The sequence below is a fragment of the Patagioenas fasciata genome, chromosome 24 (genome assembly GCF_037038585.1).
Source record: "Patagioenas fasciata isolate bPatFas1 chromosome 24, bPatFas1.hap1, whole genome shotgun sequence".
Taxonomy (NCBI): Eukaryota; Metazoa; Chordata; class Aves; order Columbiformes; family Columbidae; genus Patagioenas; species Patagioenas fasciata.
Window position 1 is genome coordinate 1177563 of NC_092543.1, and position 16035 is coordinate 1193597.

General features: G+C 49.0%; 1 pseudogene; it reads right to left on the reverse strand.

Moving 5' to 3' along the window:
- LOC136115783 (dynein axonemal heavy chain 9-like) overlaps window positions 1-16035 on the reverse strand; it is a 116044-nt pseudogene that overhangs the window by 64623 nt on the left and 35386 nt on the right.

The window sequence follows — 16035 nt, forward strand, 5'->3', positions numbered from 1 at the left end:
AACCAGCCTAAGGCTGAACTCAGAGAGGGACACCATAAACCCTTTGCAGGCAGGAGAATCAATAGGAAGAGACTGGAAAGCAAAAGGTCACTGAATACTACCCCAAACATGGTGTCATTTAAACTCACTGAAAGGTCTCCCATTAATGCAGCTGGTCAAATGCTTTTGTCCCTGCAGATGCTCCAGTAAAGCAGTCTGAAAATTTTATTGCTCCGATGATCACCAACCCTCTCCTCCCCCAGCAGCCAGTGCAAATGCAGCCATTAAATAAAAGCTGTGAAACGTTAGCCATGGAGCTGAGCAGCACAGTGCCATGTTTCTGCTGATTTTGGAGATTCATCATACCACTCAGCCACAGAATCAGGCTCACCTGCTTGGACAGGAGCTCTTTGCAGAGTTGGTAGAGAGTAATGAACTTCCTGGCTAACACCCGGGCCTCGATGAATCCCTCAGCCACCAACATAATTTCACAGATCAGCTCAAAGTCTGGCACAACCATCGCACACGGCCTAAAATGACAGGTGAGGAGGCATTGCAGAACAAGTATTTCTTGACTACAGGTCTTACAGGCAGCGCATTTGCAGCTTCATCTTCTAGGCCTTCTTTTACGAGCCAGGTCACCCTCTGCCTTCCCCACGACAAGGGACAGAGCTCCTTTGCCCTGCCTGTGCGTGCCCAGACCCAGGCCTGTTGTGCAAGGCTTAAACTACCTGCGAATGCCCTGTGCAAGTGAATTCCCCAAGGACATGAGGTCGAGCCTGGATGTTCCAAAAGACAGTTTCTGCCAGGTCACAAACCCTGACCTGGACTCACCTGGAGAGAGCTTTTAAATTCTCAGGTAGCTCTGTTCGCCCTGCGTAACCAGGGTTCATGGTGATGAAAATGCCTACTGATGGTACTAAGTTGATGTCTTCTCCAAGAAAATGGAAGGATTTCTTCTTCTCCCGTATTGCATCCTGCACGCTCTTCACCTAGAAATCAAGACAGTACTATAGTATCAGCGTTCACTGATGAAAAACACATCAGACAACGGTGCTTCCTTCGTTACTCTTGGCCTCGTGACAAATGGGGCTAATCACTGTTTTATTTTTTACCGGCAGCATAAAGCTTTATACACTGTTTGGAGTACATCAGCATGGCAATATCAATTTCCCATCTCAGTCAAACTCTGGCAAAGCAGAAAAAAGAGCTGAAGAGAGTGGAAAGTCAAAATGCAAAGGAGTTGCAAGACTTCACACCTTTGCTCCATGAGACAATGATGAACGTGGGTCAGGAAGAGCAACTCAGGAGCGGGAAATGTCCCCAGCACTGCCTGCATTCACCTTGGCTTTTGACATCACCTGTGGGACACTGCTCAGCACATCTCACAGCAAAAACACCACCAGAGGCTCCACCATCTCTGAACCAGCCAGCCCAGCAGAGGTCTGATGTGTGAGAGAGACACAGGGCAGTACAGGTATCCACAACACAGCCAACACCCAAACGCACTCCCCAAAGTCTATCACAATATGGGCCCATTATTCCCTTTACCCATCTCACCTCTCCCCACACAGCGTTGCTCTTCAGGACATCCCAAAACCCTCCTGTGCCTGCTCCGTTCCCTGACCAGGCCCAGAGAAGGGGTAGCACCTCCCAATAAGCTTGGCCTCAGCTCAGTTGTAAACTGACCACTTGATATCACTTTTAAAGATTTTGGGACATCAGATGTTTGATTTAAAACCAAAACCAGAAGGCAGAAGCTGTAAAACCTCTCCTAACACCTTCACTCACTAATATTATATTGTTTTTTATATTTGCCTGATTGCAGCTTTGTTCTGCTCATTCCTCTCCTTCCGAAGAGTTCACCTCTCTGCAAACAGCACCTCAGCGAGGGGCAAATCTCTCTCTATTCACCGCTCTAACCTCACTACTGTTTGCCATCTCAAAGTAAAGCAATTAATCGAATTTTTCCCTGTAAGGAACCATATCGACATCAGCTGCATGAGTAAGACAGCCAATTAAACATCGCCATGGTAACACTCCTAACAGCAGCCAGGAGACACCATGATGGAATGACGGCCGTGCCGCTTTCTTCAGCTGCCACGCTCCAGCCAGGAGCGAGGGAACCATCAGCAGTTGAGTCATTCCTGGGCTTCTTTTGTTCAGCTTCCCTTTTTATTTCAAGATCCTCAAAGACTTTTTTTCAATGACAACTTTAAACTAGGACCTGACGGAAGAGAAACTGAGAGGGAATGATACATAAACTCTTGTACCTGCCTGGGGCTTCTCTGGGATGCCACATAAGGTACCAATTATGAGTGAAACAGATGAGAAGAATGAGGAGTTCATGGAGGGGTTCAGAACAATGTCTTTGACCGAAACATTTACAGAAGTGTAGAAACTTCTGAGCTTTATATCTTTCTATAACACTGAGCCCAAAAGGGAGTCCAGGAACAATTCAGCACCTCAATCAGATATTAGGATCCTAAAACACGCACTCAGCTGACAGTTGGATCCTGAAGAACTTGGGCACTTTGGCACCTCAGTTTTCTGCACTGAAGCCCCCCAAGGCTTCCCCTGTATAAAATAATGCCAGGTTTCCTCATGGGCTGGTAAGAGGAGGGGAAGGAGGACGCGAAGTGACAGATTATATATATAAGCACGAGAGCACAGGACTTTCTGGCACGATGGGGAGGCCAGTCTCCCTTCCAGCCCTTCTCCAGGGATGCTGCTGCGCTTCACACGAGACTCACCAACACAATGCACTGAGCAGCTAAACTACAGAGGAGATGAGAAACCATTCGCCAGGGGAAACACCCATGCCCAGCTGGGCACCGCTCCAATAGCTCTGTCCCAGGTTTAATCCCACGGTGTCAGGGTACCCTGGGCAAGCGCGTCAGCAAGGGCCGCAGATCTGCCCCAGATTCCAGCTCCCGAGTGTCACCAGCCGACACTGGCTTTTGGGAGCACCACGGGGCTGCACACATTCCTCCAAGGAATGGTGCCAGTTGGCCAGGAATACCTTCCAAAGCCACTTGGCAGAGCTGTCGTTACAGACACCAGAACTAAATCCACAGCCATACAGTTTTGGAGACAGGTTAAGAAAATTAATCCTGAATGTATTCCCATTTCCTGAGTATGACACACAACCTGTGCCTGACCAGGGGTGATAAGGAACCCCCAGAAGTCCAGCGGATCTGCCCCAAACACCCCTCTTCCCCTCTGTGAAAATTATTCCCTACATTGCAGACTGAGCAGCCGCAAGTCAAGGCAGCTTCTCTGTCTTGAAACGATGTGCTGCAATTATCTCACAGCAGATTAACGACACGAGTGCTTTCCTGAGGAGGAACAGGTACAGAGCCATGGTGCGTAGTGGTCTGGGAAAAGATGCTACAAAGAATTGTCTTGGCACAAATGCTGTAACTGGGGCAAGAAAAGTGACAAATATCTTTGCAGCACGTAACTGCGACATCTTGGCAGTGCTGTGATATTCATGTGATTAATCTTGAGATCTAATCCCACACCTGCCTATACACAGAACTGAAACCGGCAATATGCAATTGCCATTTTTACCCTTGCTCCAAAGACTGCAGAATGGCTCTGCTCTGTTTGTATTTATTTATGAGTGTTTCTCCACTCACCTGTACAGCAACCACAGAAAGGACCTCAACTGAGATCCTGTTAAATTCATCAAAACAGCCCCAGGCTCCCGTCTGGGAAAGGCCTTTGTAAATATTCCCACAAGACTGGAAAAACAAAACAAAAACAAAGATTACAAGAGTGAAATCATAAATGGAATCAACTCCAGCAAAAAATTGATTTTATTTCCCAGCCTGTTTATTTATAGCAATTTACAGTCTATTGTGGGTATTTAGAAAAGTGCATGGAAACAGCAGGCACAACTCAATTATAATATTTATAGCTCTGCGCAGCTTGCCACTTTATCTGCTAATTGCACTTTCTCGATATATCTGTGCACCAGTTTCATTTAAAGGTCACTTGTGCTGAATTACTGATGGTCCCGTTTCCTGGGAGAGCCCATAAGCTAAATGAAATATGATCCGAGGCTACCAAAATCACTGTACCGTGCCAGACTGGCAGAGAGCAAGACTCAGCCTAATGATTCAGTGCTCTGTAGCGGCTGAAGGTTCACTATGTTTTGGGTTTATTCTGGGAGAGGATCCTGAGAAAACCAGGACAGGTCCCTCCCCGTGCCAGGGGCTGCCAGGTCGCGAGCACGCCGAGAAGAAACGACCAGGGTCCAACTATCAGCACAGCCTTGGTCTCAACTGAACAGACCAACATTTTTGAAGAATTACACATGAAATCTAACTCCAGAAAGGAAGGGAAATGCATAATGAGGCAGAGAAGATAGTTCGGGTCTCTGCCTCCTGAAGAACCTTGTGCAAATCTTAGAGAAGGAACGGGAGGAGAAGGAAAAGGCATTCAGCTTAAAGGAGTGTAGCAGGGATTTGGAGAGAGGTGATCACAGAATCCCAGCCTGGTGGGGCTGAAGGGCCCTCTGCAGATCCCCCAGTCCAAGCCCTGCTCACGCAGGGTCACAGAGCAGATCACACAGGTGGGTCCAGGCGGGTTTCAATGTCTCAGAGAAGGAGACTCCACACCCGCTCTGGGCAGCCTGGGCCAGGCTCTGGCACCTCCCAGCAAACAAGTTTCTGCTCATGTTCAGATGGAGCCTCCTGTGTTTCAGTCTGTGCCCGTTGCCCCTCACCCTGGCGTTGGGCACCACTGAACAGAGTCTGGTCCATCCTCTGACAGCCACCCTGAGATATTGATCCCATTGATCAGATCCCTCTCAGCTTCTCTTCTCCAGCTCAACAGCTCCAGCTCTCTCAGTCTCTCCTCACAAGAAAGAAGCTCCAGACCCCTCAGCATCTTTGTAGCCCACTGCTGGACTCTGTGCAGTTATTCCTTCTTAAACTGGGGAGCCCAGAACTGGACACAACTCCAGATGTGGCATCACCAGGGCAGAGCAGAGCGGAAGGAACAACCTCCCTTGACCTGCTGGTCATACCTCTCCTAATGCACCCCAGGTACCATTGGATTACTCTCATCCTTCAGGTTTGCTCGGGCCCTGAGCATCCCCAGCCCCATGTGACCGCACTGCAGCCGAGGTGGGAGCCATACCTTGTAGTCCATCTGCTCGGAGCAGTTAAACACGTACACCATGATGCCCAGGGCTCGCCCCAAATCTTTCGTAGTCTCCGTCTTGCCAGTGCCCGCAGGGCCTGCAGGTGCTCCGCTCATGGTCAGGTGCAGTGACTGGGTCAGGGTGATGTAACATCTTTCACAGTGAATGATGAATGAAAAAAGGAAATATGTCCAATAGGTCAACTGTGGGCTGCAGGGCAATAGCACTAGAGCATTGCACTCAGCAGAGCCTCTCCTCTGAAAAGCTGTACGTGAGCAGGGGTCATGTCTGAGCTGAAAGCCTTCTTGGCATTAATTACCACCTCTGCTCAGCTCTGTTTTCTCCAAGAGATACTCATCTTCCACCAAGGTCTGCCCAAACCTCTTCATGTCCAGCTTGTGTTCTCTCTGGATCCTCATACAACTCATGGATATTGGGCACATCTCAGGCAGTATGAGAAAAGGACAGCTTTTCTGGAAGACCTGTCACTGACAGAAACCTGCTCAGGTGGCCTATGAGTGAACCCAACTCAAAGCTGCAGCAAGTCCCAAAGTTTCTCCATCATGTTGATGATGGACACTGGGGTGGTGTCCACATGTGAGTATCTATACTACCTGTATAAGCCACAGAGGTGTAGTCAATATAGCCAACAAAACCTGATGATACCTGGGGGCTTGACGCAGCTGACTAACACAGGTGACTAGAGCCACCTGAGATGCTCTTGGTTGCTGAAATGTCACATAGGGTGGAGAGATATGACAAGGGGTCCATAGGAGACTTTTACACTTCTGGATTGGCAGCTGGAAGCCAGGTGGGACAACACAGAGTATCTCAAGTAACCCTAGGTGTCCCCACTGAGGCAACCAGGTAGATGTCTGCTTCAAGATGGGATGAAAGCTCTCTAGACTCACCAGCTTTATGGACTGTGGACATCTTGTGCACAGGAAGACACCCACAAGTGTTTTAATGTGTGAGCTGAATCCCACCCAGGGATCTGATGTACAAATTCCACAGAGGGTACCACCAAAAACCAGATAAGAGTTAGAGCTCGACCACTGGAGTGCTGGGACATGGAGACAGAACAAGAGGGATACAGGTGTCTGAACTAAATCCATCTTTGGTTGGCATCTCTCTCTCTACCTGTGTGGCAAAGCCCAGCTATGACATTGTGTCCCAGGGACTTACCTGTCGGTCAGCGGAGTGATCACAAGCCGAGGGGTATTGCCAAGGTATTCATAGGAGTACAGGAACTGGGCGTCACAGATGTTGGCAAAGCAGTGCCGTTCCTCATCTGACCATCTGTGCCGGAGCTGTGACAGCCAAATGAAGGCCTGGGCATTGTCCACCTGCAACACACCCACAAACACCATCACAGGAAGGCCGGGGATGCCAGACACATGCAGCTCGGGGGCCAAAATAGCGACTGCTATAAAATTTTCATGGGGGATGACTGGTCCTCACTGCAAGGCAGGTGTGGTGAGGAAGGCCGCCTCCTTGCAATGCGGTGAGAAATGTCACCTCCCCATCTCCCATCAGTAAAGGGGAGGAACCAAATTAGTGACCACATTGGTGGGAGAGGAAAAAATTAATGGTCAAGAGAAAGAGCCTTACAAAAAGACTCCTGAATAGATTTAAGAAGCAGCAAGTCATGAAGAAGGTCTCACAATGCAACCAGAGTGAGAGAAGGAGCAGAGGCCATCTAGACAAGGAAGAGGTTGCAGACAGCACCAAGGAAACAGACTGGGGACAGGTGGACAAAGACAGGCATGGCCAGCGCTCTCTGCACAACCAGCAGGCAGGTCCAGATGCATCACTTCACCCCAGGCTGGACCGAGGCACCACTGAGCCCAGCTGAGCCTTGAAGACAGAAACCCTGTGAGCAGCCTGGCTGCCTCTGAGATGACACAGATGAGGGAAGAGCCACAACCCAATACATTCAGGGCATCTTCCCACCCACCTGCAAGGCTAAACACTTGGCATGGTGTCAGGGACAGGGGAGTAGTGTGGGAGAGGTGTTGCAGGAGAAGGGAGTCCCACATAAGTCCCTGTGGCCCCACACCAGACAAAGGACGCTACAAAGAACAAAGCTTGAATGCTTTTTCTTACTTTCTAAAGTCAAAACTGAGACTGAGTCCAGCAGCCTCCCAACACAGCACCATCATCCACCAGCACATGTCTCGGCACCAGGACGCAGTGCCGCGCTCTCACTCCTGGTGTGAATCTGCAGCAACTACAAGTTGGTGTTGCAGGGCCATGACACAGCACAGCTCTGCAGGCTTACAGGGGCTTTCTGCACACTTACTACAAACATTGTAGAAATAAATTTAGTCATACGTCTCCCACTGAGACCGGCAGTGATCTGAATGGCCAGTGGTTGGGCCCCCTGAAGCCCCCTCTCCAGCACCCACAGAACTGTGCTGAACTGCCAACACCAACCTTCTGTGCTATCATCTTTGCCACCACATCCCGAGCATGCACGTCGATGGTGCAAATGGTCATGATTTTCTGTCTGTCGCCCTTGGAGAGCTGCCCGATCAGCATGGTAACGAGGGTGTTCAGCTGGGTCACTTGCTTCTTGTGCTATTCCTTCATCGCATTCTCGTAGCCTTCCTCCACCCTGGCAAAGGCAATCCCAACCTCGGTTGTCCACCAGATCTGGGTGCAGCAAAGCGCCACCTAGGGAAATAGGCTGGTTCAGTATCAGGGAAAATACCAAAGCTTCCTTATGTTCAAGAGTGTCGGATCCACAGGGAGATCAAGGATGAAACATCCGTGACATGAAATTAAGTATTTTTTCATACAGCAGTCACAGCAGACAGTACAACAAGGATCTGCTCCATGACATTCATTTAAAACACCATATCAGTGATAGACACATTTAGCAGCTAGTTATAAGTAAATCAGCACCTTTCACATGCCTGACACAGCAGAGGAGGAAGAGTTGGAGACCACGAGGTTGTCAGAGGTGCATCTGAGGGGCTCTTCACTCTTATCAGGCCTCACCACTTTGCCTTCCTGCTGCACCTCTCACTGCTCTGGCTGTACAGACTGCACTGCCCAAGCCCCTGGGCTCTGTCACCCAACCAAGAGCCCCAACCAGAGCATGGAGCTCAGCCTGAAAACTCCATCAGGAGACCGCCAGGATAAAGGACAACTCATCCTCCCTCTCTCCTGGATAGCAAGGTGGAGGCCAGAAACATGCCTGTCCACAGCTGCTGAAAGAAGGGAAGGGCAGGACTGATGGGGAACCCAAGAGCTACCTTTCCACGAGCCAGCCTGAGTGGTGATAAGAAGCAGTGGCAGATACCTGGGCAGGATAGTCAAAGAGCCATTGTTCCCTTGGTTTTTCCTCATAAGCCATGACGGCTTCTGTCATCTCATCTCTCACAGTAGCCCTCATGCTGTCTAGTACATGACTGAGCCAGACTTCAACCTGGAAAAGAGATTAAATCCCAGTAACACATTTGCTCTTCTTAAGTGCCTTTGGTAATTAGTGAAGATAGGAAATGAGGCAAGCATCTCAGTTCTCTTTAGACTGGACATGAGGGAAAGGTTCTTCACCCAGAGGTGCTGGACACTGAACAGGCTCCCAGGGAGGTGTCACAGCCCCAACCTGACAGTGTTCAAGGAGAGACTGGACAACGTCCTCAGACACACGGGGTGACCTGTGGGGTTGTCACTGCAGGGACAGGACTTGGACTCCATGATCCTGGTGGGTCCCTTCCAGCTCAGGACATTCTATGAGTTAACCAAACCTCACAGCCTCCTTCAGACTGGGTAGATTTGGCTAATTCTGGTACTGTAGGATTAGCATCTACTTCCAGACACCAAGAACAGAAGACAGATTTTTTTCTTGAACTCTAGCTACAGGAGGAACCAAAATGAACTCCGTCAATGAATAATTTGGTCAGGTGTGTTCCACCTCCAGGCCATGACAGAATCCCTGGTGGGATGTGGGCAGTCTGCCAGCAGCAGAAGAAAGATGCTGCCAAACTTGGGAACACAATTCCTGCTGAATTTCATATTTCACAGGCAAAGCCCTCAACAAGAAGACAGACTGAACGCAGCAAGCTCCATTGCTGGGGAGCTCAGTAGCCGGTATTACGTACTTTAGCTTCCTGTAATAGACCGTGCAGAAAGGTGAAACTACCAGGATAGATAAGCTGAGCAGTAGCTTGATTCTTACATTTCATACTTTCACTCGTGGTATGAAATAATGAAGACTTGAGAAACAGGTAAAAGGCCTTCTCCTGCCAAACACACCCGTGCAGAGGTACTATGGAATAGCTTAGTCTCTTTTCAGTCTGCATCCCCTCCCTCACCGAGGATATTTGTAGCAAGCTTTAAGACCAACCTTCAAAAGGTCTTAGAAAAAATCAAATTAAAAACCTAGTCAGAAAAATGGCACAGCTCTTTCTCTCACAGTGGACTGCGACATCCACGTCCCCCCTTAGTGAGGACCTATCCAGAGTGACACGAAAGGTTGCGGTGTAAGGAGGTACTAAATCACCACCTCTTCCAGCTTTTCTCATGCACCAAGGGAGAGCAGTGAAGCTCTATGACGTCTTGGCAAGGGATCTCACACGAGGGGCAGGGGAGCAGACTCCACCGGACAGTTTTGATAGACAAGGACTTCCCTCTCACCTGCCCACTGCAGTCCCAGGGCTCGCTGAAGCTGACGTACTCCTCCTCTCTACTGTACGTTCCCAGGCCAACCTTGGTTGGCTTTTGCTCAGAGTCCAGCTGGAATTTCATCCTGGCCAAGCTGTCAAAGAGTTTGGAAAGATGACGTTGCACCTGCAAAACGGGTTGTGTAAATAAAGCAACCGAGATAGGACGAGCGGAATGAAGATCACTATACATGTCACAAGCAAAATCATGTTAACAAAATATCTTGGATATTTAGGTAGCACCACATCTTCTCAAATGTGGCCAACATACTGCCAACAAAAGCCTCTTGCTGTCTCTTGTAATACTTCCACCTATTTCTACGTAATTTAGGAAACAGACATGCCTTAATAAATCATGTTTCTCCATTGGGAAATCTTCCATACAGAGCAAAAGCATAGAAAACATTGAAACACCTCATGACTCCTACCCCAAATTTCCCTACATGTAGTGATGAGAAGTCTGTAGCCATTTCTCCACCTCATCCTATTCTCAGCACAACGTGGAGTTTTCTTCACTATGAACTTTCCTGTTTTTCCACTACTAGAAACTGATTTTGTGCTAGTGAAATATCCTAAATTCTCTTTCATGGAGAAGAAAGATCTTTATTTCTGCCTAAGACCTATGATAAACAGCCCAGACCTCCTATAGAACAACCATGTTCACCAAAAGCACTCTTCCAGAAGGAAAAGAATAATTCAGTTCTTTCCTGTTCACCTCCATCTGAGTCTGCAAAGCCAACAGGGAGATGCTGTGGGCTCTCAACATCAGCATCTGCCTGCTGGGAGCTGAGCAGGTCACCAGCACTTCTTCCAGACCACTGCGTAACACACAACTGCATCACTGCGCGCCCCACGCCAATGAAGGTGAGATTCTCCTAGGATTGACGTCCCCACAGAAAGGGGAAGCTCCCAAAGCAGTCCCAGACAGGAGCTGCCTCTCTCAATTACAGCAGAGAGGTAGAAAAACTCCCATAGGGGAGATGAGAAATGAGGGAAAGGGAGCTGGGGGTCCTGGGGACAGCAGGGTGACCATGAGCCAGCACTGGGCCCTTGTGGCCAGGAAGCCAATGGTACCTGGGGTGGGTTAGAAGGGGGTGGTCAGTAGGTCAGAGAGGTTCTCCTGCCCCTCTGCTCTGCCCTGGGGAGACCACACCTGGAATATTGTGTCCAGTTGTGGCCCCTCAGTTCCAGAAGGACAGGGAACTGCTGCAGAGAGTCCAGCGCAGCCACCAAGATGCTGGAGGGAGTGGAGCATCTCCCGTGTGAGGAAAGGCTGAGGGAGCTGGGGCTCTGGAGCTGGACAAGAGGAGACAGAGGGGGGACTCATTCATGTTTACAGATATATAAAGGGGCAGTGTCAGGAGAATGGAGCCAGGCTCTCCTCGGTGACAACCAGTGATAGGACAAGGGGGAATGGGTTCAAACTGGAACACAGGAGGTTTCACTTAAATTTGAGAAGAAACTTCTTCTCAGTGAGGGTGTCAGAGCCTGGCCCAGGCTGCCCAGGGAGGTTGTGGAGTCTCCTTCTCTGCAGACATTCAAACCCCCTGGACCCCTTCCTGTGGAACCTCAGCTGGGTGTTCCTGCTCCATGGGGGGATTGCACTGGATGAGCTTTCCAGGTCCCTTCCAACCCTGACATTCTGGGATTCTGCGTGAGATGCCCAATGCTCTGATGCTTTCAGAGAAGGAAGGGTGGAGGTGGATTTGTCCATCTAATTCTGACTCACTGACTCACAAAGAACTACAACCCTCCCTCTCATGAGCTGTGCTGCAAGTGGACGCAGCTTCTCACACACATACAAGCAGGGCCAAACCCTGGGAGGTGCTAAGTGACTCTGAGAAGCACAGGGCACTCAGCATCCCCCCAGATCACAGAATCATTTTGGGTGGAAGAAACCCTCAGGATCAAGTCCAGCCATACCCTAGCTCTGGCACTAATCCATGTCCCTAAGAACCTCGTCTAAATGTCTTTTAAACCCCTCCAGGGATGGTGACTCCAGCACTGCCCTGGGCAGCCTGTTCCCATGCCCCACAGCCCTTTCTGGGAAGAATTTTTTTACAATATCCAATCTGAACCTCCCCTGGCACAACTTGAGGCCATTAAGCGTATCTTGAGGCCATAAGCTTATCTCTTTTCAAACCGTAAGTAAACCGTAGAAACTTTTTCTTACATGTAGAAGCTTCTGGTCACAAATCCCCAGCTGCCCCTTCCCAGACCCTGTCCAGTCTGGAGGGTTCGGACACAACCCCAGCACTTGCTGCGATCCTGCTGCCAGAGCCCGAACGCACCTGAATCTGCACGAGTTCAGCACCCAGTTCACGAGGATAATGTCATTGTGTATTTAATCCTCCTTTAGGAATCATCAGACTTTGAAACTACATTGGGAAGGCTGAGAGTGTATCTATGTATGATACTGCTTGACATTTACTTTGATTTTACTGCAAATACTTTTGAATAACAGAAAACACCAGGAATTTCTTCTTACTCAACAGAGCATTTCAACACAGTATCTTTGCTTCCTGTGGTTTTTTTTTCCTCTTCATTTTAAATATCAATCAACTATGTATTTATGATACTCTGTGGGCTGAAATCACCCAGCAGCAGACACAGATAGAAGCAGCGTTAAAGGTTAGAGGTAAACAACAGCATTTCCAAATACACATGCAAACCTGCTCCATTCCTGTGCTCACATCAATACTGAAAATGGTGGAAAGCCTGAAGAAAGTGAAAATACTCGCTACCAAAAGACAGAATTAGGACTTTGTTCATCATCCAACACTCGCCTTTTGCTGTGAACGTTTTGACTGGTTTTATGCACCAACCTCTGAATAAAAGATGCGTCCCAAACAAGGCCAAGCAGAGCTGTGCAGGGGTGGGTGGCAACCCAAGGAAGTCCTGCCTTGGCCACAGCCACTGTCTGACCACCAGCTGTCTTACCTCTTCCAGGCTGTGTTCTGCTCTTCCCCTGTAAACAGGCCATCCCAAAGACCTTTGCATGGGGGAAGGAAGAAGTGGCTGACTAGCAGATGTCTCCTCTGCCTAAAAACAGAGACGTCTCCAAGCCCTCGGTTGTCAACACTGTCACATTTGAATGATCGGTCTGTGGCTCTTTCAACAACAGACGCTGTTTGCTGGCATCCCAGCTTGGGGAACCAAGCTCAGCAACAAGTTTTGGCTGAGATCCTCAAGAAATGGTTTCCCCCAACCTCACTGTATCCCAGCAGAAACAAACCCACTGTTTTTATGGTATCAAGAGCATAGCTCTGCTCTGTGCAGTGCTTTCAGAACCATCTGCAAGCATCACCAGGGACAGATGGGACAACATACAGTGTGCGCATTGCCTTTCAGAGACGACAGATGAAGGCCAGCAGTGAAAGAGTTATTGTTAATCCAAGTGAGGGTGGGAGAAAAGGCACTCAAGAAAGGATAAGCTACAGCTGAGTCCCTAGACAGCATCTTCCACCCTGACATTACTGACAGCTGGAAAATGTGAAGGTGACATAGTGCAAGGCTTACCAGCTGTGGGTTGGTGCCATTGGAAAGAATATCCAATAAATCTGCTGAAGAAACAAAGTAAAATCTGGGAAAGGCCAATCTTTTCATGTCCAAATATTCAGCCAAAGCCTTCTCACACAGGGACAACCTGGGGAGAAGAGCAGAAAAACAGAGCCCAGGACAGGCGGGTGAATATCCTTTAATGTGTCGTGCTACAGTTTGGGTTATCGAGCAGATTCTCCCCTCCCATGGGGAAATGCCAGACATGAGCTGAGCCTGCAGGCTGGTCCTTTACAGCATTTTCCAAATAGATAACAAAGCACATAGTAACTCATAGATCTCTCTCCACTCCCAAGGGTCAAACAGACAAAGAGTCAGAGAATCCTCACCAAAAAGCAGAAACACAGGTGGAAGAAGAGGCTAGAAAGGCTTTGCAGTCTGACTTACTGTTTTAGACAAGCTCTCAACTGCCACAGGTGATTTCACACTAGGATGAAAGTTTCCAAAACTGCTTTTATTCTAATGAGCACATTTTAAAGTCTGATTCAAACCTACTCAGCTTTTTGTGCTTGTGAAGCCTGAAAAGAAACTTGTTTGCTCCGTTCTAAAATGAATCTCTCAGTGTTTACATGTTAAACTGCTGCTGAGCTTTCAAAGTTCATAAATAACATGCAGTTAGTCCTCTGTGGGGAACACGGGCCTTATCTGTTTAGGAAGTAAAATTAGATCTCTATTTTAAATGGATAGTTATTACTGACACAACAGCTCTCACGTTAACTTGTTAGGTGTGTTCCAGGTAGAGTAGCTCATATGTTAGGTGAGAACTGTATCCATCTCTGGACATGAAGGTCTTTCTCAGGGAGTTTAGTTATACCATCTGTGAAGGGTACACACACAAAGATAATTTTGTTAATTAAAGCACATGGGATCAGCTCTGCTGCAGATATCCCTGCTTGGACTGCTAAATAGATATTTAAGACACCAAATTTGGGGTGGCAGTGAGGCCACATGTTATTAAAACCAACTGAGTGCCTAGCTTTGTATGTGTGCAAATCAATATTCAAGATAAGAGTTTGCACATACGCAAAGCCAGAATCCACCTTGGGGGCTTCAGGGTGATGGATCATGAATAAAAAGACTCAATGTGTGAATGCAAAGAACGCACAGTCCAGAAGGAAAGCCTTGGAGCACAGGTTAAACCAACTTATCAGAGCTGATCCCAGTCTCTGACAAAATCCTGGGACTGAAGTTGTACCTACCTACTCTGAATGTCCTCCAGTTGTTGGGACAGACCTGGTTTATTGGTGGCCTCAACCACATTTGGGGTTTTCTGAGTTTCATAGGCCAGTTCTTTAAAGTCCACATCAATCCCTTCAAAGCGTTTGGAGTCCTAAAAAGCAACACAAACATGTTCATGGTAAAACATGGATTTTGTGCTAAAGGTCTCCATCCTCTGGGTGCTGTCTTTGGGTTGAGGGGAAAACCTTCTGTCCAGTGCAGACAGGGACCCCTCCACCATTCCAGAATGGCTCTTCCACTGACTTGCCTGAAACTAGTCTTCAAACAGGCACTTGCCTTCTTGTCACTGTATCCCAAAGGGGTTGTGGATAAAGTGCTCCATGCAGGAGGCAATGTCTAGGACCAACCATTTTCATGGGATTTAATTCCCCTTGGAAAACCTCATAAATCTCTCTCTCCCATGTCCAGGTGAAGTACCAAGTTTCCCTGGCTGCAGCAGCAGGAGATGCTCCCACACCGTGGAAAGGCTACCAGCCTCATGTGAGTGCACTCCTCCCCTCCTGCTACAGCACAGGAATCCCAACACCCATCCACAAAACGGGTATGATGACTCTTGTAGAGGAGAGCCCTTCCTTGCCTTCAATGAGGGTACGGAAACCCCACGTCAGCACCGGAGGCCCACATCAACAATTATGCTCCATATCTAACAGGGACTCTGAATTTCTGGAGCTAAACACTGAAGAATAAAGCAAGCTATGTTCAAAACATCTCTGCTCCTCCCTTCTTCCCAGGTCAGGCCTCCTAAGTGAGGCGGGACACTGAACAAGTGTTCCAAGCAGTCCAGGTAACACTTCCACGCTACCCTGTGTTCAGCCCCAGGAGCAAGGCTCCATCTGGAAGGTTGAGCCCTCCCTACACTCACGCCACAGATCCAGCTCCAGGTGAGCATCCCACAGCCTGTCAGCACATCCCCCCAGCCCTGGATGCATCCTGAGGGTGCTCAGCTACAGAGACTTTGAGCTTCAGTCTTTCTTTTACGGAAGAGAAGCTGCTGACTGAGCCACCTGTGTCCCTGGAGCCAAGAGGGCCCCGTGTCCTGGTGCATCCAGCACAGCACGGCCAGCCGGGCAGGGAGGGGATTGTCCCGCTCTGCTCTGTGCTGGGGCGGCCTCACCTGGAGCATTCACTGTGTGCAGGGCTGGGGACACAGGAGAAAAGGAGATAAAGCTACTGGAGGGTGTCCAGAGGAGGGACATGAACTTGGTGAAGGGTTCGGAGGGGAAACCGTATGAGGAGCGGCTGAAGTCCCTGGGTTTGCTCAGCTGGAGCAGAGGAGACTGAGGGCAGAGCTCATGGGGCTGCAGGTTCCTCAGCAGGAGCAGGAGGGGCAGGGCTGAGCTCTTCTCTGTGACAGTGACAGAACCCAGGGAACGGCAGAAGATGTGCCAGGGAGGGCAGTGGGACATGAGGAAAAGGTTCTTCACCCAGAGGTGCTGG